The sequence below is a fragment of the Typopeltis vanoorti genome, chromosome 4 (assembly GCF_054136105.1).
Source record: "Typopeltis vanoorti isolate ZY-2024b chromosome 4, IOZ_Tvanoo_1.0, whole genome shotgun sequence".
Lineage (NCBI taxonomy): Eukaryota > Metazoa > Arthropoda > Arachnida > Uropygi > Thelyphonidae > Typopeltis > Typopeltis vanoorti.
Window position 1 is genome coordinate 164,591,864 of NC_143552.1, and position 23,633 is coordinate 164,615,496.

The following is a 23,633-nucleotide window of genomic DNA, read 5'->3' on the forward strand; positions in this document are numbered from 1 at the left end:
GATCTGACCAGTGCTTTATACAGTGGCACAACCACTTCCTTATTCCTACATGTTAGAGTACTTCTTATCATAGCAGCACTATGATGTGCAGTTGATAAATCCTTTATTAACACATCTGTTTCTCTGTTGCAATATTGTTACTCAGTCACCGACCTGGCTGGTTGAGTGGACATACCAATTCTTCAACCATCAGATTGTGGGGTTTGAATTCCACATTAGGCATGGATGTTTGTAAAAGCCTGCTCAGGAAGGGCTTGTATAGCTCTTGGAGTTTATAAGAGCTTGATTTAGAAAAAGGTGTACACACACAAGTAAATAAACTCTGTAAACAAACCCATAGTAATCCTCAAAGAATCATTCTATTATTAAGCCATTAATCATAGCTCTCATTAGCCAATCTGATACTTTAACATGACCTTCAGATAAGCAGGTAGGCCTATAATTTTAAGCCTCAGTCTTGCCACACCATTTAAGCAGTACAACAATTTTATTCCTCCCCAACTCCTTTGCGACCTTTTTTGAAACAAAGCTTTTGTCAAACAAGCATGTCAAAAGTGCTGTTAACCCATTACAACATTCCCTTAAAATATGCAGCAATATGTCAAGTCTTATGACCTATTAATATAGGTATCTCCCTCTCTCTCTCTCTATGTTCACTGGGCATCTACAGATGCCGTATGGTCACTCTGATGCTCAGTGATGTGCCACACCAGGCTTTGCCATGTAGTCCTGTTGTTTGCTTTTCTGGGGCCTCAACTCTCTAAAGATCAGTCACTCCACACACACCATCCATCCATCTGTAAAAATAATCAAAATTAAAATTCTGAATATTTTTACAAATTGTTTATGTTAAAATGTTTATTAGTTTTGTTTTCATAACATGCATTGTCGGCACTTGTGATGTGCCCGTTATGGAAATTGTTTTGTCAAAAGTAATATGTAAAAAAGTCAAAAAATTGATGTACTTACCAGATTTGATATTTGTATTACTTAAAAGAATTTTATTATAATTTAAAATTATCAATTTTAAATTATTGCGATGTGCCAGTTATGGAAATTATTTTGTCAAAAGTAATATGCAAAGAAGTCAAAAAATTGATGTACTTACCAGATTTGATATTTGTATTACTTAAAAGAATTTTATTGTAATTTAAAATTATCAAAGGTTGTGTTTTATGGAGACATTCTCTTGTCGCTTACGGAGACAACGTGCCAGCCATTAATTATACCTAACTCCTTGCTTACCAGTTTCAGGAGTGCGCATGCTCGCAAGGGTTCAACGTGAGATTGACAGCTGACAAGTTCAGTATCGAAGCAACGAGAGAGTAAACAAGACAGCGTTCAGGAGGAATTTAGAACACAGGCCGGCAGATATTTAGGTTCGGAGGAACTTAAGTTTTTTTATGTGACAGTCGGAGGAAAATTAATAGTATATTCTGAAAAAGGAATCGTGGAACTTTTAAGTATGTGGATAAATAAAAGGAAAATATTGCTATATGCATTTTAAACGGAATATTGGAGGAAACACTAATTGAATGATTTATAGTAGATTCCGAAAAGGAAATCGTAGAGCTGTAAGTTTTTTTAATTGGAAGAGTAAGACTGTCGATAAGCATTTAGTGAATAAAAGAAGAATTTGCTATTTACATTCTAAAGGAATGTTCGAGAAAACGCTGATTAGGAAGTTTCATCTGTATTAAGGACGCCGGATCCGACTATTATTTCTACTGAAGAAAAGAGAGAATTAAGTCAGAAAGATTTTTATGTGTGTGCTACATGAGTGATGAAAAGGATCCTGTGTAAATGAAGAATGGAGTCATATCTTCAGAAAAGGGCCTTGACAGAGAGAGAAATTGGCTATGAACATTTTGTCATTTTGAAAACAAAGTGTTTAGTCTTAAGTGTAAGTTTATTTAAAAAAAGGCCTTGGATCTAATTAATTTGTAGTTAGTTATGTAATATCTGTTTGAAGTGTATATATATTGTTTTTGTTATATTAAATGTGTTTATTTTGTATTTTGGTCTGAGTCAGTGATTATTTGGATTCTGAAGAGTTAAGGTCATTGCACCAATTGGAGTGAACCCTTGTGCATATAATAATATATAGGTACACTCAGAATTAAAAAAATAATTGTTAGAAACAGAGATCATCTCTATGGTAGGATTAATATTAAGATAATATCAATGAATATTCTCTATATAAAAATCCACCGATGCTCAGTGATGCCACACCAGGCTTCGCCATGTAGTCCTGTTGTTTGCTTTTCTGGGGCTTCAACTCTCTCAAGATCAGTCACTCCACACACACACCATCCATCCATCTCATTGATGGTCTACCCTGTCCTCTTTTTCCAGGAACTTTACCTTCTATTACTGTTCTAAGAAGTCCCCCTTTCTTTCATCCCCCCTTCCATCCTTCCAAAGAATCATGCTATTATTAAGCCATTAATCATAGCTCTCATTAGCCAATCTGATACTTTAACATGACTTCAGATAAGCAGGTAGGCCTGTAATTTTAAGCCTTTCAAAGAATCATGCTCTTATTAAGCCATTAATGATAGCTCTCATTAGCCAATCTTTAACATGACTTCAGATAAGCAGGTAGGCCTGTAATTTTAAGCCTCAGTCTTGTCACGCCATTTAAGCGGTACAACAATTTTATTCCTCCCCAACTCCTTTGCGACCTTTTTTTGAAACAAAGCTTTTGTCAAACAAGCATGTCAAAAGTACTGTTAACCCATTACAACATTCCCTTAAAATATGCAGCAATATGTCAAATCTTATGAGCTATTAATATATATATATATATCTCTCTCTCTATGTTCACCGGACATCTACAGATGCCATATGGTCACTCTGATGCTCAGTGATGTGTCACACCAGGCTTTGCCATGTAGTCCTGTTGTTTGCTTTTCTGGGGCCTCAACTCTCTGAAGATCAGTCACTCCACACACACACACACCATCCATCCATCCATCTCATTGATCCTCTTTTTCCAGAAACTTTACCTTCTATTACTGTTCAAGAAGTCCTTCCTCCTTCCTTCTTTTCTATGTGTCCAAAATATTTTAACTTTCTTCTGTCAATATCCTTAAGGAGACTTAAAGTTCTTTCATATTTAAGAATTTAGGGATGCAAAACACATGTTGAAATGATTATTTTACTAATTATTAATAAAATAACACTTGAACGTTTTGACCCCTGTATTGAGGTCATCATCAGAAGGATACATGTGTATAGGAACCAAGCTACATGCTGTTGCACTCTATAAAAGTAAATTAAATCTACGTTGTTAACTAATCTTTTTCTTAGCCTGACCTCTTGTGATAAAAAAAAAAACATATATATATATAAATAAATAAATAAATAAAAAATAAATGAAAACTGCAATAAACTCTGCTAAAGTCCTCATGTACTAAGATTCTTCTGGAAATGTACAGTTCATACTGTTATACTAAGATTTTCTTCTGGATTTGTATAATTCAGGTTGCTATTGAATGTTCTGAAAACACTTCAAACAAGTTAAGTATAGATTCTGGGAAATTCTGGGAAACAAAAACAGGCTACAATAGCTGTTAATTATATTAACTTCAACCAAGTCTTGTTGTATTGAGATTTTCCTTTGTAGTTGCTATGATGGTTGCAGATGGGTCCCTCCACATTCTTGGAATGGTTAGACCATCATTTTTATTCAGATTTGGATTATGTTTAAGCATTTCACATGCCTCTTTGAATTTCCTCTCGAACCAGGTTTTGGTGCAACGTAGGGACTTGGTACCTTTTCAGTCAATTCTGTGGTATGTTTGGAGTGAGTGGTCAGAAAGGCCAGTTTGTCCAAAATGGAGGTATTTAATATGTCGTTTGTATTCATCCTTCCTGATTGGGATGGTTCACCCTGTTTCCCTTATGTATGGTATGTTACATGTGCATTGTATTTTGTAAACACCTGGGTGGGCTAGGTGTAGCTGTGAATCCTTGGAAGAACTGAGTAGGTGTCTTAATTTTGTTAGGGGTTTAAAGATGGTTTTGATGTTGAATTTGTGTAATGTTCTGTCTATTTTTTCAGAAATGCCTCTAATATATGGTATGGCAATAGCATTCTTGAAATCTTTTTTGTTTTTAGTGGTATCTCTGTGGAGGATCTTGTGGATGTTTTTTTTTTACTGTAAAGTTCTTTTTAAAGTTCTACTGATCTTTTCTGACACCCATTCATTTGTACACCTTTCAGTATATGATATTCTCAACTGCCTTCTGTAACACCACATCTCAAAAGCAGATATCCATTTCTTATCTGACTTCTTTAGGTTCCAAGTCTCACATCCATAAGTCACTATTGGAAAAACAACTGCATCCAAAATCCTCAACTTTGTTTTCATGGAGACAGATCCAGCCTTCCAGATTTTAGACAGGTCTCTGACTGTTGTTTTAGCCATTCCTAACATTTTTCTGATGTCTTCTGAACAGGAATTTTTCACATTAATAATGGATCCCAGGGCACTCAAACTTGTTGACTTTCTCATTGTTTCTCTGTTTGTATTTCCTTTGAGAACCATAATCTTTGGAAAAACTTTTATTGGGATTATATTGATCAAGTGTATATAATAAACAACTAAGTTATACCAACTAGTTTCACCAACTAAGTCTGTTGGCATCTTCAGGGTACATAACTGATGTAAGGCACTAAAAAGTAAAAAACTGTTACAAACTAAAATCAATCGATTCCAATTATATTAAACAAAGAACAGAGCGCATACAATACATTCATAGAGCGTGAATGATCTCACTTGTTATTTAGGAACGTTCTATAGTTGGCACTATAATTCAGTTCTGGCGAGTTGAAGGATCTGATAAGGGTCTTCCAGATCACGGGTAAGATTAGTCCTTGGTTCCTGTTAAGGTTTTGTGTACAGCAGGCAACTGTAACACCACTGTTGTGGCCTCGTTAAAAATTCGGGAGCGGAAATTCTCCTCCATGTAAGGAATTGTGCTTCTATCCCACTCTATGGTATGGTTCGTTCTTGAGAAATGAAAAGCTAAACCCGATTTTTCTTCTCTGTTATTATTGACGTCACCTATATGTTCTTTTTGCCTAATTTCAAGGCACCTTGAAGTTTGGCCGATATAATTCAACCCGCACGAGCATGGTATGTTATAAACTCCAGCATATTTGGAGAAAGGATGGCTATCTTTTGGAGATCTTAAGAATTGTCTAATCGTTTCTGTGGGTTTAAAGGCCACTCTTATTTTATGTGGTCTAAGGAGTCTAGCAATCTTATTTGAAACTGTCCCTAAGTATGGAACGACGATGGTAGCAATATAACGTACATCATCTTGTTGTCTTTGTTGGGGTTCAGAGAAAAGTATCTTGTGGACAAGTCTTCGAGGAAATCCATTCATGATAAGGTTGGTGGATATCAGGGATAGTTCTTCCTGGAGGTCTTGTTGATCTGTTGTAAGGAGAGAGGCACGGTTCTTTAACATGTGTACAATACTAAGTTTCTGAGAAATGTGGTGTGAGGAAGTGAAATGTAAATAATGTCCTGTATTGGTAGGTTTGCAGAGAGGTTGATACCACCATTCGGAAGCTTCTTAATTAAAGTGTCCATTTCTGGACACTTTAAGGAAAAAACCTCTCAGGTTTTTAATTAAAGTGTCCAGAAATGGACACTTTAATTAAGAAAAAAACCTCTCAGTTTACCGCAAACCTACCAATACAGGACGTTATTTACGTTTCACTTCCTCACACCACATTTCTCAGAAACTTAGTATCGTACACATGTTGAAGAACTGTGCCTCTCTCCTTACAACAGATCAACAAGACCTCCAGGAAGAACTATCCCTGATATCCACCAACCTTATCATGAATAGATTTCCTCGAAGACTCGTCTACAAGATACTTTTCTCTGAACCCCGACGAAGACAACAAGATGATGTACGTTATATTGCTACCATCGTCGTTCCATACTTAGGGACAGTTTCAAATAAGATTGCTAGACTCCTTAGACCACATAAAATAAGAGTGGCCTTTAAACCCACAGAAACGATTAGACAATTCTTAAGATCTCCAAAAGATAGCCATCCTTTCTCCAAATATGCTGGAGTTTATAACATACCATGCTCGTGCGGGTTGAATTATATCGGCCAAACTTCAAAGTGCCTTGAAATTAGGCAAAAAGAACATATAGGTGACGTCAATAATAACAGAGAAGAAAAATCGGGTTTAGCTTTTCATTTCTCAAGAACGAACCATACCATAGAGTGGGATAGAAGCACAATTCCTTACATGGAGGAGGACTTCCGCTCCCGAATTTTTAAGGCCACAACAGTGGTGTTACAGTTGCCTGCTGTACACAAAACCTTAACAGGAACCAAGGACTAATCTTACCCGTGATCTGGAAGACCCTTATCAGATCCTTCAACTCGACAGAACTGAATTATAGTGCCAACTATAGAACGTTCCTAAATAACAAGTGAGATTATCCACGCTCTATGAATGTATTGTACGCGTTCTATTCTTTGTTTAACATAATTGGAATCTGTTGATTTTAGTTTGTAACAGTTTTTTTACTTTTTAGTGCCTTACATCAGTTATGTACCGAAGATGCCAACAGACTTAGTTGGTGAAACTAGTTGGTATAACTTAGTTGTTTATTATATACACTTGATCAATATAATCCCAATAAAAGTTTTTCCAGAGCTTTTTGGTCAAGAAAATTAAACGTTTTTTAACCATAATCTTTTTCTTGCTAGGAATGAGTTAAAGTCTTCTGTTATTACTGATATTTTTAACTTTGTCAAGAATTAGTCCTAGTTCTTACATGTAATTACAAAGGAGCACTGTATCATCAGCATACCTCAGATTACTGATCAATCTAACTTCTATCCTAATTCCTGTCCTCAGCTTGTCCAATGCTTCACACATGATATCCTATGCATATATACTAAACAAGTGACGAGAAAGTAAACATCCTTGCCTAACTCCTTTTCCAACTTGAAGCCAGTCAGTCAATCAATCAATCCAACAGCTGTTCTTACTGTGACTTCTTGCTCTCTATACAAGTTGGCTATCAACCTGATAGTGTGTTGAAGAAAACCAATTCTTTTCATTACTTCCCACGGTTTCACATGCTCAACACAGTCAAAAGCATAATAAATTTAGTTTAATCCTTTATCCAAGTGTGAGCAAACAAAGTTTGCGCCTGAAAGTATCTTCAGGACTGGGTTAAGGTGGTACACACCAGGGCAACTCGTTGTAAAGGTGGAGCAAGCTACCAACACTCCTATCTTAGTATCTCCTATAATGCAAAAATATCCGCAAGGAGATGTGTTTTGCATTATAGGAGATACTAAGATAGGAGTGTTGGTAGCTTGCTCCACCTTTACAACGAGTTGCCCTGGTGTGTACCACCTTAACCCAGTCCTGAAGATACTTTCAGGCGCAAACTTTGTTTGCTCACACTTGGATAAAGGATTAAACTAAATTTATTATACTCTAACCAAGTGGAAAATAAACTTTCAACAGTCAAAAGCTTTAGAGTAGTCTAAGAAATACATTACCAGAGGGAGTCTGAATTCTTTATATTTTTCTATGATCTGTCCAAGGCAAAGGATCTAATCTATGGTACCTTACCTTTCCTAAAACCTGCTTGTTCCTCAGGCATCTCTGCCTCAACTTTGGCATCAATCCTATTTAGCATGATCTTCAATAAAATTTTGCTTGCATGAGATATTAAACTAATAGTTCTATAATTCTTCTTCTTCTTATTATTATTATTATTATTATTATTCAGGCCTCCATGGAGTCAACAGACTCATCATGGGAGGTCCTTCCTAAGAAACTCAGTCTATCAAGACTCATCGAGGGGTGGTCCCCTCTAAGAACCCCGCCCTTAAGAAACACAAAGTCTATCATACCACTCCTTAAACTCATTGACCGTTCTCGCTCTCACCACCCCATCAGGCAATGCATTCCATGGTTCAATCACCCTCCATGCAAAGAAACCATTCCTCACCCCTCTTGCTCACAGTTTTCTTTCGTAACTTCCAGGGATGGTCTCCTGTCATCACTCCTTCCCACTGTTCAACCCAAGCGAAAGAACTCCCCAGTGTCAACCCTGTAACCACCTCTCAACAGTTTAAAAGTCTCAATCATAACACCTCTCCTCCTTCTATCCACAAACTCTGCAGTCCACATTCCCTCAGCCGATCCTCATAACTATCATTGTACAGTCCTGAGACCACCATTGTACCCTTTCCACAGTTAATTTATCCCCTTCAAATCTTGAGGACCAAATCTGAGAACAACAGTCCAAGTGTGGTCTGATCAGGGTCTTATACAACGGAATGATAACTGTTTTATCTCTGCAGGTCGGCGTCCTTCTCATTATTGCAGCAATCCTCTTTGTTACCACCTTTGCCACCTTCACCACCTTTGCAATATTTCCCCTAAATTTCAGGTTTCTATCAATCATCAACCCCAAATCTCTTGTCTCCCCTACTTTCTCCTGTATAACTCCTCCCATAGAGTATGCAGTGTCCCATCGACGTTTCCCAAACCTCAAGACCTTACATTATGCTCCATTAAACCGACATCCCCCATTCATTTGCCCAATTTATCTAGCTTATTCAAATCCTCTTGCAGGGCTGCCACATCTGCACTATTACTAATAATCCTTCCGAGCTTCGCATCATCTGCAAACAACTGAATATCCCCTTGCAATCCACTGACAGTGTCATTGATATAAAGGTTAAACAATATAGGTCCCAGTACAGAGCCCTGTGGGACCCCACTTATAACCCTCTGCTTCGTTGAAACTGCCCCACCATACACAACTCTCTGATACCTATCGGAGAGCCAATCCTGAATCCAGTTGACCAATCTGACATCCAGACCATGTGCTGCAACTTAAATATCAGCTTATCATGTGGCACCCTGTCAAATGCCTTTGCTAAGTCTAAGAAAATGGCAGTATATGCCTTTCCCTCATCTAATTCTCTTGTAACTTTATCATAAAAGGCTAGCATATTGCTAAAACAAGAGCGCCCCTTCACAAATCCATGTTAACTCCCACAGATAACATTATCCTCATCTGCACAATGCTGTATATGGTCCTTCACTGCTTTCTCCAAGATCTTACTAACTACTGATGACACACAAACTTGCCTATAATTAGACACTTCTAGTCTGCTACCGCCCTTATGCAATGGAACTATCTTACTTTCCCGGAGCCAGCCTTTTATTGAAAAGCCAGGTCAAAAGGCACTGTCAGTTCCCTAGCACTTTCTCTCAAAACTCGTGGTGAAACACCATCCAGTCCCACAGCTTTACTGACATTCAGAGTACTCAGCATTTGAAACACACTCTCCTCCTGTATCTCTAAATCTTGAACCTGCCCAATCCCTCTAGCATTAAAATTGACTCCTCCAGGATGAACTACTCCAATAAAGTGTTCATTGAACAATTACACTATGTCCTCTGCATCAGTCACTCTATTCCCATTTTTATCCCACAATATCATTTTTCCACATTCATTTCTCCTCCTACTGGCCACATATCTAATATGCACGCTTTGATTTCATATCACCTTTCATATGTGGCAGTATGAAAACTGACTTCTTCCAGTCTCTAGGCCATGATCCTGTCTCCTATATCTTCGTAATCAATCTATGAAACACTCTTATCCCTTAAGGATCAAAGCTATATAAGTGAGAGGAGACCTCCACATAGCCTTCAAAGCAATGCAGAGAACCGACCAGGGCTCTTGACATAATATCCAATCCTAACCTTCTCGTGGTGCACCCTGTTAGGTATCTACCTGGATACTGAACAAACAAGGATGGGCTGGCAATTTGGGATTTAGCCGACCAAATTGTATTCTTATTGGTTTAAACCAAAATAAAAAATAATGGTACAACATGACAGAATTTCATGCCTGCTGGGGCGTCGTCTGGTTAAACAAGGAAGTTATTTTCGCCAGGGAACAAGGGCAAACAGTGAAAAGTCAGCTACTGGAACAAATCTGAAAACACACCCCAATTCAACATCACCAGAGTTCAAGATCAGTACTATCAACATAAGAAATCTGAATGGCAAAGAAAAGAGCTAGCTGAGGAATTGTATAAGTACCAGATCGACATAATAGGGGAAACTGAAACAAAAAAGACAAAAACTGGCGAGATCTTTCTGAGCAACAAATACAAAATGTTATATTCAGGCAATGATAATCAAGGAAAAGAAGGAGTAGCCATAGTATTCAACACTAAATACAAGGCTAATCTTCTTGAATGGCAGGCAGTCTCAAGTAGAGTGATGTGGGCAAATATGAGAATGGAAAATAGACAATGAGACTTATTTTGTGTCTATGAGGTCCCACAGAAAGTTCTACTAAGGTAAAAGTGGAGGAATTTTTTCAGGCTTTAGAGAAAGCAACTGACACAATGAAAAAGGAAAAGTTGGTCCTTGTTGGGGATCTAAATAGCAGAGTAGGAAATGATTGTCAGACATACAAAAATGTTTGGGGAAAATTTGGAGAAAACAGCAAAGCTAATAATAATGGCAAATACCTGTTGGATTTCTGCTCAGGACATGGACTGGTTATTACGAACACAATGTTCCAACATAAAAATGTGCACAAATTCACATGGAGAAAAGAGGCAAGAAATAAGAAAAGTCTCATTGACTATTTTGTTGATGGCGATGTTTTCCCACTGGTGCAGGACACCAGAGTGTACAGAGGATCTGAAATTGGAAGTGATCACTATTTAGTCTTGAGCAGGATAAAATTGAATTTCATATTGATAAGAAGAACATGTAAGAAAGTTTTAAAGTGAATAAAAGTTGAGCAGCTCTCAGATGTGAACTGTAGAATAAATACACAAATATTATTGAAGAAAAAATGACAGAGTTTGAGAGCAGGAACCAAAACTTGGAGATTCAGTGGCAAGCCCTGAAGAAAACACTGATTGCTTCAGCCAGAGAACCATGTGGTGAGGTTGTGTGCAAGAAAAATCAGAACTCCATGGTGGACACAGGAAGTTAAAGAGGCAGTGAAGAAAAAGAAGAAAGCATATCAAAAGTTAATAGCAAATAAGTCAGCTTGTGCTATTAGAGAATATAGAGAATACAGAGACAAATTTAAGAGACTTAAACACTATGTAAAACTGGCTAAACAAAAGTCAAAGTCATTTGGCAAGAACATAGAAAATAAATAGATATTGTGGAAGTTGAAGAAGCTCAAAATTGGAGGAAAGAGTGCTGTAAAAGGAATTAGAGGTGATAAAGGTGAACATGAAAACAGGAGAAAAAGATATCCTTGAAGTATGGAGTAATTACTTTGAAAAACTGCTAAATGAAACAAGCAGTGATGAGAGCAGAGCAGTAAAAAACCCTGACCAGGCATGCAGTCAGGAATGCATATCCACTCTTGAAGTAGAAAAAGCCATCAAAAGCCTGAAATATGGAAAGGCAGCAGGAGTAGATAATATTCGACCAGAAATGCTCAAGTATGGAGGTATAAAAAGTCATACAGTGGCTGCAATGCATAGTTCAGAAGGATTGGACAGAGGGACGAATTCCAGATGATTGGAACAGAGCTCTCATAATACCCATATATAAAAAGGGAAATAAAAGTGAATGTGAGAATTTCAGAGGCATCTCATTACTGAGTGTTCCTGGTAAGATATATGCAAGTATAATTGAGAAACAGCTGAGAAGGATTGTGGAAGAGAAGCTTGGTGAAGAACAAGCTGGATTTGGGCTAAATAAAGGGCTGTCAGGATCAGATTTTCACTTTACGACAGATAGTTGAGAAATCATGAGAATATAACAAAGATCTATATTTAAGTTTTGTAGATCTGGAAAAAGCATATTACAAGGTGCCAAGAGAGAAGCTATTCAAAATGTTACAGTTATATGGTGTTAATGGGGCATTATATCAAGCAATATTTAGTCTTTATTTGAGTTAGGAAGATGGTTTAATGTTAAACCTGGTGTCTGACAAGGATGTACATTATCCCCTCTGTTATTATCTATATGGATCACATTATGAAGGAAAGTGGTATTAAACCTGATATCAAAATTGGAGATGTTAATCTCAGCTCTTCGCTTTATGCAGATGATGTTATACTTCTAAATAAATCCGTTACAAGTCTGCAAAGATTTCCTGACTAAATTAAATGACTGTTGTAATAGATATGGTATGAAGGTCAGCAATAAAAAGACAAAGACAATGAAAATAGGCAAAAACATTGAAAATGTCAACTGCATCGTGAATGAAGAACTTATAGAACAAGTAAAACATTTTAGCTACTTTGCACGATTTTTAGTGAAGATGGAAATAGACAACAGAATCAACAAAGCTGGTATGGTAGGAAGTCAACTGAATAAATTTATATGGAATAAGAGAGAAATTAGTCAGAACACTAAATTAGCTGTATATATACAAGAGAGCATTCAAGCCAATTTTAACTTATGGATCTGAGAGCTGGGTTAGAAGTAAAACACTTGACCAAAGATTAGAGACCACAGATATGAGAGTCCCGAGAAAGATTAGGAGCATGAACAGATGGCATCAATGGCAATATCATATTAAAAATGAGGATATTAGGAAAGAACTTGACATTGTCAGCATCCAGAAATGTGTAAGCAGAGCTAATCTCAGGTAGGGTAGTATGGTCACGTAAACAGAATGGGTGAGGAAAGATTACCAAAACAAGTGTTCTCTGCCAGGTTGGCAGGAAAAAGACCCAGAGAAAGACCAAGATATAGGTGGATTGATAAAGTAAAATGTGCCTTAGAAGACAGAAATATAAGACCTGATAATATTGGAGTCTTGACATTTAACAGACTAATTTGGAGGAAAATTGTAGATAGGAAGTTAGTAATGATGTAAATTTTTCATGTAGTACTATCATATCCTATACACCCCCTGAGGGTAGATATCAGGAATTTGATGATGATGATTGTTAGTAATGCTCCATTCCTGTCTTTGATAACATTCAATTTGGGTTTTAAGTCATGAACTAAATAAAACATCCATTTATAATTGTGCCTCCTCATCTTGAACTCTATTTCTTCACATTTATTAGTACAGAACTTTTCCTTGTCCTGCTTGATGGCTCTTCTGACTTCTCCATGTAATCTCTTGTATTCTTCAGTCACTGTCTCTCTTTGTTTTTCCAACCACCTTCTTTTGATTAGTTCCCATGTTGAATCTGATAGCCATGGGTCTTGTTCTTCATATACAGGGTGTTCGGGATAAATTTGACAGTTTCGTAAGGAAAAAGAAAATCTTCTTTGTATCTATTAAATTTAATGAATTGACAAAAAAACATTACAGGCAGAGTTAATTACAATATTATTAACAAGATTTACTCAAAATAACCACCATTAGCATCGATCACAGCTTCAATTCTGCTTTGGAACCTCGAACAAGCTGATGCTACAGTCTCCCTGGGAAGGGCCGCAAAAACTGTTTTAATTTTATCCATTAACTGGGCTTTTGTATTACTGGAAGTGCGATTGGTGTCTTTTTCAACTGCGCCCCATACAAAATAATCCATGGGGTTAAGGTCTGGGGAGTTTGGAGGCCAAACATTTGGACTGGTGAAGTCGTAGAAATTTTCAGACAACCATTTTTGACTTTTCCCAGAGGTGTGGCAAGGGGCCGAATCCTGCTGCCATACATACGGCCTACCATTGGCTACCCTTGTTATCCAGGGCTTGACTACAGTTAGCAACTCCACGAACAAAGCCCGAATTCCAATGCCAGGGGTTCTTCAACACCTGTTCCTACAGATTTGCGAGGAATTCTGCTGTACGAACGCAATCAGATCGTCTGCTAGGGATCTTTCTTCTTGCTACATCCTCGTAGTCACCATTGCAAGTCTCTAGTTCATGCCTGATTGTTTTTACTGTATTCAGGGAGCATTGGGCAGCAGTCGTAATATCCTTATTTTGATGGCGGGCACGAATCATCATGATACAAGTTATTCTCTTCCATGATTCAGGTGGGTTCCAGCTATCCATCCTTTCTGACATCTTGTATATGAATGAAGAAGGGTCCAAACTTTTAAATGAAGAGAAGTGTGTGTTAATACATGTAACTTACGGAAAAATATAACTAATTATAAATATGTCAAATTTATCCCGAACACCCTGTACTTCTTTGCTGTATCCTGTATTATCACCTTAACTCCTTCTCAAAGCATTTCTGGTGAGTTCTCCTCATTGGTCTCCAAAAAATCATCCAACCAAGTTGATGTTTCTTTTGTAAATCCACTAGGAATTACTCTAACATCCAATCTAGTGGGATGTGCCTGACTTGGAAGTTTTCAGTCTTAGTCTTACTTTGGCTCTTACTAGCTGATGGTCTGTATCACAATCTGCTCCAGGAAAAGTATGCCCATCAGAGATGCTTGTCTTCCACCACTGGAGAGCCAGGATGTAATCAATCTGGTGCCTTGCCCTATCAATGTTAGATGTCCTCGTATGGGTCCATCGTGGATGTTTCTGGAAGCAGGTATTGATAATAACTAATCTGTTAGAACCGGCAAATTCCAAAAGTTGTTCACCACGGGTGTTACGTTCACCCAGACCAAATATGCCATACTCCAGCTGACTCTCATACTCTTTCCCACTTTTGCATTTAAGTCCCCTAAGATGTCAAGTATGTCTCTCCTTGGTAGGCAGTCCAAAACTAGTTTGTAAGTTTTCATAGAATTCCTCACTCTCTTCTTCAGGCCTATCCGTGTGGGGGTGCATAAACTACCACAATTGATACATTGGTAGGCTGAGTCTTAAGTCTAATAGAAATTATCTTATCATTAATGGGGTTATAACCAAGAAGGCTTCTTGCCTGACTTCAGTATCACAGCTACCCCATGATGTTTTGAGTCAACACCTGAGTAAATAACTAGCTTACCTTCCTGTCTTTTGAAGTGACCTTCTCCATTCCATCTGATCTCTAATTCCCAGGTCAATTTTATACCTATCCATCTCTTTACAGACAATCTCAAGAGTACCAATCTATAGTTCCCAAACCTTCCATGTGCCCATGTAAAATTCCCTTCTAAGATTAATCTTATACCTTCTGTGTTGCTCATTCACAGTATCACTGACTTTTGATGGAGACCGTAATATACTTCTCGAACAGGACCCTCTGCCTAAGCCCTGAATGTGGCTTTGATTATTCTGCGCAACAGCTGATGAAGCATGAGATGTGTTATAAGGCACAACGATATTAACATTTTGGAGTGAAGTCACTGCAAGAAGAAAGTGGTAGAGTTGCAGAGGCCCTTTTCCACATAAGATGAAATAGCAAAATAGGAAAGATTCACCCCTAGCCCTCGAACACTCTCACTCTAATAGCATTGGCATTAGGGGAGGGGGGGGAGCAAGAAGAAAAGAAAGAAGAAATAAGGGGAGGGACCAGTCTACAGATAATATAATAGATATATATTACATGAAGTAAGGCATGGTACAACATCAGGTACCTCAGATTTGCCATGCCCATACTCTCTAAAGTGAGACCTTGAGGCACTATTAATATCAAGTTCACTTAATTCCTTGTATACCTCTACTTACTCATTAAGTCTCCTCATTCTACTAACCATTCTTACTGAAGTTTCATATTTCATACACCAGCACAAAATACCTTGAGAAAGTGCTTGCTAATATTTCGATTATATCATCCCAATGGCACCTGCTTACAAACTTCATAAAGATTGGGCACCACTGTGATTGTGGATGTGAGCTGTTGCATTGTCATGGTCAAAGGGCACCTTTTTCTGTTATTTCTGGCCTTTTCTTATGAATTTCATGAAACCTTTTTTTTTTTTTAAGATATGTGGCAAGTTGAAAGAAGAATAATCATACCTGTTTGATCACAACTGGCATACCTGTTTAATAGTCTTGCAACAGCACAGGTTCCAAGGGAGCGGAAGGAGGGTAAAGTCATTCCACTGCATAAAGGTGGTAATAAAGACTAGCTTCAAATTATAGGCCATTATGTATATCTGGGAGATATACATAATTCTGGTTCTGGAGTTAAAGTACTAGAGAGATTGCTGAGAAGTAGGATACAGAAATGGGTTGATAACAGCAGTATTCTCTATGGTTATCAGCATGGGTTTGTTAAAGGGAGATCATGTTTCACTAACTTATGTACTATAAGAAGATGACAAATACCTTGGACAGAGGAGATGCATATACAATGGTGAACTTAGATTTTGCAAAGGCTTTTGATAGACTGCCACATGAAAAGCTCCAAAATAAATTGAAGCAGATGGGACTGGATAATAGAATTCTGAGTTGGGTCAGTGACTGGCTGTCAGGTAGGTATCAGAAAGTTGTATACAGAGGTGCAGTATTTCAAAAGAGAAAAGTTACTATTAGTGTGCTGCAGGGGTCAGTTTTGGGACCATTGTTGTTCAATTTGTATATTAATGATACTGGGATAGGTTTAACTAGTGATATGCAGCTGTCTGCAGATGATGCAAAACTGGGGAGAGGAATACACAGTCAAGTGGATGTTATGGCCTTACAAGAGGACTTGAATAGATTGTATGAATGATCAGGTAAGTGGAACTATCAGTTCAATGTTACAAAGTGTAAGGTTTTGAGATTTGGTAAGCAAGGATGGGATGCAAAGTATACACTTGGTGGAGAAACTTTAAAGGAAGTATAGGAGATGAGAGCTCTAGGAGTGATGTTGAACAAGGACCTGAAATTCAGGGAACACATTGCACTAGTTGTGAAGGCATCACATCAGATAATGGCAATGATGCAGAGGACCCTGATATGCAGAAATAGAGAGGTTGTGATGTAATTGTATAAGGCCTTGATCAGACCTTGTATGGATTATTGTGCACAGATTTGGTTGCCAGGTTTTCATGGTGATGAGGATATGTTGGAAAGGGTCCGAAGAAGATTCACAAGGGTGGTCAGTGGTCTTTGGAACATGGAGGATGAGGACAGATTGAGAGAATATAATTTACAGAACCTTGTGAATAGGAGGAAGCGGTGTGGGGGGGAATATGATTGATACATATAAGTTAGTCAGGGGTTGTTATCAGGTCAACATGGAAGAGATTTTTCATAGAATGGGAGAGGGATGACAGAACAAGAGGCCATCACTGGAAACTATCAGGAGGGTGTGAGCAGAGAAGTGAGGAGTAGGTTCTTTGCATGAAGAGTGACTGAGTGTATTGTGGATGTAGACAATGAATCAGTTTAAAGCATGGTTAGATGAGCATTGTGTGCAATAGTGCGTACCTTCCATGATGAGTCTCTGACTTCATGGAGGCCAGATGTTAATAATTTTTTGTGTGTGTGCATTGTTGTAGAAGGTTAACATACTCTCAAATTATAGTCTGGCATTTTAATGACATGCCATGATTTTGCTAGTCAATGGAACTGCCTTTGGTGGTGGAGATTAAGGATATTCCGTAATGAGTCTTCAGACTATGTGGAGGTTAGGAAATAATGATAATATTTCCATTGTTTTTCACTGTTCTTTCACCTCAGGTTTGTAGTGGTGGATCCAAGTCTCATCAGTAGTCGCACATCTCAGAAAATTAGATGCATTCTTTGTGAAAGTCCAACCATTGGGGAGGACAAGTTAGCCCATCTCAGTGCCGGTCCCAAGCCCAGATAAATGGGGAGGGCTGCGTCAGGAAGGGCATCTGACCGTAAAAAACATGCCAAAACCAGGGATGAAATGTCGAATAACATAAAAAGGACAACGGCTAGGGCGTCCCCCCTGTAAGCGATGTGCAGTTCTGTTGCCCGAGGACTGTGAGAAGTGGTCTTGGGCTACCGAACCAAAGACAGGTTCGACTAAAGAAGTGAGTCCAACAGAAAGAGAGAGTGTATAAAGTAAGAATCGGGTCGCTGAATGTGAAGAGTAGGGAGATAGTAGACATGATGAGAAGAAGGAAGCTGAAGATCTTGTGCGTGCAGGAGACAAGGTGGAAGGGCAATAAAGCAAAAGGAGCTGGCAGAAGGATATAAACTGTTTTACAGCGGGGTGAATGAGAATGGAAGAAACGGAGTTGGAATTATCATCGACAAGGAGCTGAAGGGTGTAGTCTGTGAGGTGTGCTGGAAGAACGATCAGATTATGAGTGTTAAACTTGAGATTGGAGGAAGCGTGGCTGTGATAGTGTGTGGATACGCTCCACAAGTAGGTTGTGATGAGGAGGAGAAAGAGGCATTCTGGAGAGAACCAGACCAGCCAGTAATGGAAATCCCTGATGGTGAGAGAGTGATCGTTGGAGCAGACCTGAATGGGCATGTAGGAAGGCAACGAAGGGACAAAAGCAGTTGTTTTTGTCCAAAAATTTCATGAGTAATTTTTATCCATTTCTCTAATATTTTTGAAAAGACTAGTAGATGGGAGGATCTGTAATTTTTCCAAGTCATTTTTGTTTCTCTTTTTTATAAATCAGTACTACTACAGTGTTCTTAACATCCCTGTCATCAGTGATAAGTTAAAAATGCACATTAGGGGTTCCATGATGCACATTTGGCATTCTTTCACAATGCCATCACTTCCTGAAGTTTTGGTTGTTTTTAGGGTAGCTATAATATTTGATTTTGTTTTCACAAGTGGGTAAAAGATATACGAGTTATCAATTCTCTGGGAAGTGCAATTCAGAAGGGTGGTTTTAACATTTCTCAGAATGCTTTCACTGACCATGACAAAGTGAATATTGAATTCTTCAGCTAATCCTCACTCCATAACTAGAGAATAACACGTATGCCACAGTAAATAACTTTTTTTATCATGTAAATATTTTGTCTTATCATAAGGCATCATTAGGCTCTGTCTCCATTCTTGTTGATATCTGAGTGTGAGAAGGATTAGTTCACATATATCTTGTCAATTAATGTATTCACAAACTTTCATTATTTTCTAGAGTTTAATTGGCATTTTAAGAATTCATTTCAGTAGTATTTGTTTATTCTTTTAATTTATTATTATTATTATTCCTGATACCTCCAAGGAGTCCGAAGACTCATCGCGGGAGGATATCTTCAACTATCTCGTCTAGCTGATGAGCTTCAGCCAAGGAGTATAGAAGTTGAACTGCAGGATGGGGAAAAAAGCACATTTGAGGCTGTTTGGTGTGAGATACAATCTAGCAGAACAAAATATACAATTGGGTGCTGCTATAGACCGGGTGATGGAGTGGATGGTGGGAATAGTATGCATAAGCAAATAGAAGAAATGAATGGAAGGAGGGTAATTATTATGGGTGATTTCAATTATGGTAATATTGACTGGAAAGAGGAGAGGGCACATGGGAGGAAGGAATTGGATTTTATGCAGTTATTAAGGGACAACTATCTACGGCAACATGTATTGGAAAATACCAGGGGGCAGAGAGTGCTGGACCTAGTAATTGCAACTGAGAATGTGGCTGTAACGAACATGACCTTGTTGCCACCAATTGGTGAGAGTGACCATAAGGTCATGACTTGGGAGGTGGCTAAAGGAGTCGAATTTACAATTAAGACAGGGTATATGTGGAATTACCGGGCTGGTAAGTATGACAAGCTTAGGTGTGTGCTTGGCTCAATGCCATGGCATGTAAAACTGCAAGGGCTGGATGTTGATGGTGCATGGGAGGTGGTCAAGAACTGTTTGCAGGAGGCAATGGTTGACTGTATACCAAGAGTCCGAATAATAAATCAGGTAGGGGTTAAATGGATGAATAACACTATTAAGCTTGAGCTGCAAAAAAAGAAACAATTGTGGAGGGAATTTAAGGAGAAGGGTGACCATCAGGTGCATGAACAGTATAAAGCTCAGGCCAGGATGGTAACAAGGGTGGTAAGAAAAGCAAAAGCAGATTACGAAAGGAAATTGGCCATGCAGGCTAAAGAGAATCCCAAACAGTTTTTTCAATATGTTGCAAGTAAAAGGAAAAATGCTCATGGTAGAATGATCTTAAAAAATGCTGAGGGTAGGGAGGTAACTGAATCAGTCGATGTTGTGGAATTACTGAGCGAACACTTTGCAAGAGTATATCATCCAGGTGGTGGCTTTGCGGAAATGGAGGAACCAACAGCTTATACTGGAATTGTGATGAATGAGGTAGAGGTAACTAGTCTATTACAGAACCTCAATGTCAATACATCTGTGGGATTGGATGGTATACCAGCTCGTGTCGTACGTGAAGCGGCCAAAGAATTGTCAGTGCCCTTGACCATTATGTTTAATTTGAGCCTCAGGACTGGGTCAGTCCCAAGGGGGTGGAAAGAGGGGAAAATAGTTCCACTGCACAAAGGTGGTTCCAAGGCTGCTGTTGAAAATTACCGGCCAATCAGCATAACAGGAATCATTATCAAGGTCTTAGAGAAAATAGTCAAGAGGAAAATACAAGATTGGATAGAAGAAAATGGGATACTGTATCGGGGACAGCATGGTTTTGTGAAGGGTAGGTCATGCCTCAGTAACTTGCTCACGTATTATAACACAGTGACGGCTGAACTGGATAAGGGTAATGGGTTTACAGTGATTCTGCTGGACCTTGCTAAGGCCTTTGACAGGATACCACATGGAATTCTAATCAGTAAATTGCAGCATATGGGAATGGACATAGGGTTGGTGAGATGGATAGGAGGGTGGTTGACGGAGAGATATCAGAGAGTGGTTTACTCAGGAGTAGAGTCCACAAGACGGCCTGTGACTAGTGGTGTACCACAAGGATCTGTTCTTGGACCACTGCTGTTTAATTTGTTCATAAATGATATAGGAAAGGATCTGAGAGGAACAGTTCATTTGTTTGCTGATGATGCGAAGTTGGGTAGGGCAATAGTGAATGCAGATGACGTCAAAATTTTGCAGGATGATTTGGATAGATTGGAGGTCTGGGCTAGGGAGAATGGATGTCAATTTAATGTGGCAAAATGTAAGGTTATGCATTTTGGGGTGAAAAGTTGGGAGGCAGTTTACTGCATTGGTGGAACCGTGCTCCAGGAAATTGATGAGGCACGAGATTTAGGAGTGTTGGTGGATAAGGAATTGAAATTTAGGGGACACATTGCAAAAGTGGCCAAATCAGCTCATCAAATCACTTGGTTGCTGAAGAATACGTTGACAAGCAGAGACAAGCAGGTTATTGTTCCTCTGTATCGAGCCTTGATAAGACCTCATCTCGACTACTGTGCTCAGATTTGGTCACCTAGGTTTCTTCTTGATGGGGAGGAGGTGGAGAGGATCCAGAGGCGAGTGACCAAGATGATAGCAGGTCTGTGGAATGAACCGTATGAGAACAGGTTGAGGATTTGTGGGTTGCAAAAATTGGTTGATAGGCGGAGGAGGGGAGATATAATTGAGACATTCAAATTACTGAAGGGTTTCTATAAAATTAATTCAGAAGATATTTTTGAGAACAGGGCTGGTTGTGGGAGGACTAGGGGACATCCATGGAAACTGGGCAAAAGTGTGGTTAGTAAAGGTGTTAGAGCTGGGTTCTTTACTTTTAGAGTAGTGAATGAGTGGAATGCGCTCCCTGAGTCTGTGGTGGATGCTGTGACAGTGAATGAGTTTAAGGCGAGGTATGATAGATACTGTATGAATGTCGAATAGTTGTGATGAATATGATTTGGGGCCTCCCTCGATGAGTCTAATGACTCCCTGGAGTTGCCCGTAATAATAATAATAATAATAATATCTCTATACCTTACCTCCACTACGAATTAACGCCATCTACCGCCCACCTCCAACACCACCACAACTAGTAATTTTTGTCTGTAAATTGCGTGTGTTCTGAATTTATAGTGTATTAGATTTCTATAGTACTTGAAACGTTCATAATATTGATTGTGGGTATTTTTTAAACATTTTATATACTTTATTGCTAATTTTTATGTAGATAAATTTATGATACAAGTTGGCAATATTTGTTTCCATCATTATCTCTTCAAGAGACAGTGCTCAAGCTATGTTTCAATACTCTGTAATCAACTGCTGTGTAAGGGATGTTTGTGGTTGCACTGTCTCTGTGCTATACTTGCAAACATACTTTAATATTGATTGGAAAGTGATCCATGAGAGGCTGACACAGAACTGCTGCTTAAATTTTGTTTCTACTTAAAATTCTCCCAAATACATGATCTAGGCACGATCTACCATTAATGTATTATTCAAATCCACAGATAGCAAATAAATCCAGATAATCTTGAGCAGAGCTGCTATTCCTCAGCAAATCAATATTCATATCCCCAATTACGAGAACAATGTCATTTCTGATCTCATCTGGAATACACTCGAGTTCTTGTATAAAGTAGGACCCTGTATAGTTTGGTACTCTTTTTATATTCAATACTCTTTCAACATTACAGCTTGGATTTTTTCAATGCTTTCTTCATTTGTTGTATGGATGAACATCCACTGTGAGGTCACTTTTTACCATTGAAAATGAAGCAGAATCCTCTCAAATATTATTTAGGTCATATATTATTTAGGTTTTAATTTCAGTTGGAATTATTTCTTTATGAAAAGTATGATCACAGCATGATGATCAACATTTTCTACTTTTAAAAAAAAAAAAAATGCTCAGCACACTTTTATTTCAATGGGCTACCAAACAAAACCTGCTCAAAAGATGACTGTGATTTCTCACATGTTAATTCTAACCTCTCATCTTTAGTATTTAATTCACTAATTCAAGTGCCATCTTTATGTCAAGCCATGGACTTTTCAAACACCCCAGATTTGTTGAAGTATTCTAAGAAATGAGTAATTTAAAAATATTTTAAAAAAATATAAAACTATAATCATACAAGAACTGATTAAAATCTTCTAAAATAAACAAACAGCTTACTTTCTCTTGCCAAGCCTTGAAACAGATTTCATGAATCTTCTGATATTAAAATTCACCTAAACAAGAGAAATAAGAATTAGAACATACATAAAATTGTCAATATCTATAGTTTAACCTAAACATACATAAGTCTGACTTTATTATCGTAATGAAGTTCAAAATTCAGTGTTTAAGGTTCAAAGTCATAAGCTGTTCATATAGATGCATTAAACACAGGAACCTTCCATATCATGAGGATTGAAATATTAAAAATTTCATTCACATCATTACTCAAAGTACTCCACAATGAAGGTTATGATAAGAAGGCACAGATCTGGATGGATTTGAGAGACTAAGAAGCCAGCTGTCATTTTGTGCATCCTACCAATACCATTAATAATGAGAGGATCCACATAGTGAGAACAAACACCATTTTGGGTCATACAATGTCTCAAGCATAGTATCACATAGGTTTTTGAAAAGTAAAAGTGATAACTATTAAACACCTGTTGCTAGTTATACATATATATAAAACGAACAACTACATTGTAAAGATAATAACTAATCATCCATATACTGAAGAGAATGTGGACACTATACAAGCATCTAGTTTAAGATGTCCAACTTATTTTTTCACATTCACCATAACAATTTCTGACATAAACTGTATTTGCCAGACTAATCAAATGTCAAATTATTTCCTTTTTGAAATACAGGGTGTAATTTTTAAATAGCTGAATATCAGAGAAAGTAACCATTGCAATCATTAAAAATTAAATTACACTGTATGCATAATTTTAATTCGTTATTTTAGTCTTCTT

The 23,633-nt window shown here is 38.0% G+C and overlaps 1 protein-coding gene across 3 annotated transcripts in view; it reads right to left on the minus strand.

Moving 5' to 3' along the window:
- The window catches only part of Ypel (Yippee-like), a 349,317-nt gene that overhangs the window by 141,801 nt on the left and 183,883 nt on the right, over positions 1–23,633 (minus strand). For all 3 annotated transcript variants that reach the window (XM_090392078.1, XM_090392077.1, XM_090392076.1), the window contains one exon: positions 22,834–22,889. The gene's annotated coding sequence lies outside the window, so the exon portion shown is untranslated. The remainder of the gene's footprint in view (positions 1–22,833; positions 22,890–23,633) is intronic.